Raw genomic sequence first — 4289 nt, forward strand, 5'->3', positions numbered from 1 at the left:
ATACATCGATCTATTTTTATCTATCATTAATATTACAAAAATTAATAAACAACTCCGTCTTAAATCAACAAAGAAATTGCTTAAATCAACAAAGAAATTGATTGAGAAATACATTTCCAATAAAGAAATAAATCAAGAAAAAATTAATAATAAAAACAAAATTAACTTTATCTTTATTTCGACTATAAAAAAGTCACTTTATAATATTTATAATATTAGTAAGAAAAATTCACATAGTTTTTTTGATTTATCCTACTTTTCACAATCATATGTATTTTACAAATTATCACAAACCCAAGTTATTAATTTGTCTAAATTTAAATCTGTTCTTCAATATAACAGAACGTCCTTTTTCCTTAAGACTAAAATAAAGGACTATTTTAAAACACTAGGAATATTTCATTTTGAATTAAAACATAAAAAACCTCAGAGTTATAGAATCAATCAATGGAAAAACTGGTTAAGATGACATTATCAATACGATTTATCTAAGATTAGATGGTCTAGATTAATGCCAAAAAAATGGAGAACTAGGGTTAATCAAAATTGTATGCTCAAAATAAAAATAGAAACTTAAACAAATGGAATTCATATGAAAAAAAACAATTAATTCATTACAAAAAAGAAAATGATTCTGAACTCTATTCATTATCAAACAAAAAAGATAATTTTAAAAAATGCTATAGATATGATCTTTTATCATATAAATAATTTTAAAAAATGTTATAGATATGATCTTTTATCATATAAATCGATTAATTATGAAAATAAAAGTTACTCATTTATTTATACATTACCCTTTCAAGTAAATAAGAACTTCGAAATTTCTTATAATTCCAACACGCCCAAACACAACCCTTTTGATATGTCCGACAATCTTCATATCAATAATTATCTAATAAAAGGCAATCTTCTACATCTACATATAGAAAGAAATCTCGATAGAAAATATAGAAAATATTTTAATTGAAAAATTCTCCATTTTTCTGTTAGACAAAAAGGAGATATTGAGGCCTGGGTTAAGATCGATACTAATAGTAATCGAAATAATAAAATTGGTATTAATAATTATGAAATAATTAATAAAAAAGGACTTTTTTTATCTTACAACTCATCAAAATTCAAAAAAACCTAAAAAAAAAATTTGAAAAAGGAATTTTTTGATTGGATGGGAATGAATGAAAAAATATTTAATCGTCCCATATTGGATATGGAATTTTGGTTCTTCCTAGAATTTGTACTACTTTATAATGTATATAAACTAAAAACGTGGATTATACCGAGCAAATTACTTCTTTTAAATTTGAATACAAATTAAAATTTTAGTAAAAATCAAAATATCAATAAAAACAAAAAAAAAATTTCTACCATCAAATAAAAAAATAAAGAATCGAATTCAAGAAGCAAAAGAACCCACAAGTCAAGGAAAAAGAGAGCATGGATCAGATATAGAAAACAAAGGAAATCTGGGCCTTGTTTTCTCAAAACATCAAAACGATCTTGAAAAAGATTACGCGGAATCAAACACAAAGAAGGGTAAAAATAAAAAATAATACAAAAGCAACACAGAAGCAGAACTAGATTTGTTCTTGAAACGTTATTTGCTTTTTCAATTGAGATGGAACGATACTTTGAATCAAAGAATAATCGAAAATGTAAAGGTATATTGTCTCCTGCTTCGACTGATAAACCCAAACAAAATTGCTATATCGTCAATTCAAAGGAGAGAAATGAGTTTGGATATAATGCTGATTCAGGAGAATTTACCTCTTACAGAATTAATGAAGAAGGGGTTATTGATTATCGAACCTATTTGATTGTCTGTAAAAAATAATGGACTTATTATGTATCAAACCTTAGGTATTTCATTGGTTCATAAAAGTAAACACCAAACTAATCAAAGATACTGAGACCAAAGATATGTTCATAAAAATTATTCCATTCAGGATCTTTTAATTTGTCAAAACGTCAGATTTCTAAATTTTAATAAGGCCCTCTTGGAATTCCTTCCAGAGCCTGTTGAATAATCTTTATGGATTCTATCATTTCACCGATTTGTACTAAATAATGAGCTAATGAATCCCCTTCTCGTTACCATTGAACCTGCTAATCAAATTTGTCGTAAGACTCATAATGATCAACTTTACAAAGATCCCATTCTATTCTGGAAGCTCATAGCATTGGTCCCGATAAACCCCAATTTAATGCCTCGTCTTGCCCAATAATGCCTATGTCTTCAACTCGTTCTAAGTAAATAGGATTTCGGGTAATAAGTTTTTGATACTCAGCAACCCCTGTTAAAAAATAATCCAAAAAATCCAAACATTTATCTACCCATCCTTAGGGTAGATCGGCAGCCACTCCTCCAATATGAAAAAAATTATGCATCATTCGCATACCCGTAGCAGCTTCAAATAGGTCATATATCAATTCTCTTTCTCGAAAAATATAGAAGAAAGGGGTCTGCGCACCAATATCTTCCATAAAAGGACCCAGCCATAACAAATGAGAAGCGATCCGACTCAACTCCAACATAATGACTCTGATATAGCTAGCCCTTTTAGGTACTTGAATATTTCCTAATTGTTCAGGTCCATTTATGGTTATTGCTTTTGTGAACATAGTAGCTAAATAATCCCAACGTGTTACATAAGGTAAATATTGTATAATTGTTCGATTTTCCTCAATTTTCTCTATCCCTCTATGTAAATAACCCAATATTGGTTTGCAGTCGACAACATCTTCACCATCTAGAGTAACGATGAGTCGAAGAACACCGTGCATTGATGGGTGCTGAGTCCCCATATTGACTACCATGAGGTCTTTTCTGGTAGTTGGTGCAGTCATAAGTTTTTTAACGATTCATTCTTCCATGAATTACTGAAAGTGAAAAGAAGTTCATCAAAATTTAATCGAACCATATAAGTGAAAACGAAATGACTCTTCAAATTAATCAAATTAACGAGTTTTTGTCTCTCGATGTCCAACTGATTAATTAATTCTTTATAACGCACTCTATTTTTTTCCCAAATAAGCTAGCAGTCGTTGACATTTTCCCAAAATTTTCTTCAAACCTCTCTGAGATAAATAGTCTTTTTTGTGCAATTCTAAATGTGAAGTAAGTCTCCGTATCTTATTGATGAAATTGAATACTTGAAATTCAACAGATCCTCTCTTTTTTTCTTGAGAAATAACTGAAATGACAGAATTTTTTTACCATAAATGAATTTCCCCTTTTTTATTTTACAAATATGGATTTTATCAAATTTTATCGATCAGTAATAATAATGCCAGTAATTTGAACGTGGTATACAGACTTAATTTCTTTATGAACCCCTAATTTTATCAATTCTAATAGATTAATCAAATTTTAAATTTGATTCAGATAGGAATCCAAAAAGAAAAAGTTGGTAGGTACATTTTTTTCATTCACAAAAGTGAATAATTTAAACCTAAAATCTGAAAATGAAGAAGATTCCATTGATTCATTTCTAGATCTAATCGATACCTTATTGATTTAGTATCGTCTACTCGAATTAGATTCGAATGAGATGTAAGACAAGGCATGTGTGCATTTATTTTCTTTCAGATACTCTATATGAGACAGGGTATATAGTAATATCAATTAATTTTCAATCGTGGATACATATGTATCCTTAAGATACTGAAATGGCTACCATTGTTGGCATCAAACTAATAATGATTCATACAAGCTAAATCTTCTAATCGATAATTAGGCCAAAGAAAGAACTTTAATTTAATTAGTTCATTTTTATCTTTATAAAGAGGTTTCCTTTCATCCAAAAATTTACTCCATTTTTTTTTACATTAGTTTCATTGGAAAATACTGAATTTCTATCGATGCCATTCCAATTCAAAGAATTAAAAAAACTTTGAATTCTCAATTCTCTACGACATCTAGACCATAAAATATTTTTAGGAACAAGCAAATCAAAATGATTTTTGTCTGTATTTATTCTTTGAGTTTGAGGTTGCAGAATGAATTCTTTGGTATAAGATTGCTAATGAAGTGTGAATGTCTTGTAAGGGTCTTAATGACCATAAATTAAATGATATGATAAATTGAATTAAGGCATTGGCCTATTGGAATGGTTCAAAAATAAAGGATCCCATAAAGACCTTGTGGTTATGAATAGGTTGAATTGGTTGAATGTGTTAAAGTCCTTATGTGTGAATTGAATAGATGATGATGTATGGACAAAGGTTTAAAGTCCCAATGTCGACTATGGTAGTCGTAATGGCTTGTGGTAAAATTCCCTTGCCTACTA

At 28.7% G+C, this 4289-nt stretch overlaps 2 pseudogenes; one reads left to right on the forward strand and one right to left on the reverse strand.

The window, feature by feature from the left end:
* The window catches only part of LOC124898826, a 7984-nt pseudogene extending 6065 nt beyond the window's left edge, over positions 1–1919 (forward strand).
* Position 1920: 1 nt separating this feature from the next.
* On the reverse strand, positions 1921–3206 carry LOC124897006 (annotated as a pseudogene).
* Between the last annotated feature and the right edge of the window lie 1083 nt (positions 3207–4289).

Source organism: Capsicum annuum, chromosome 1 (assembly GCF_002878395.1).
Source record: "Capsicum annuum cultivar UCD-10X-F1 chromosome 1, UCD10Xv1.1, whole genome shotgun sequence".
Lineage (NCBI taxonomy): Eukaryota > Viridiplantae > Streptophyta > Magnoliopsida > Solanales > Solanaceae > Capsicum > Capsicum annuum.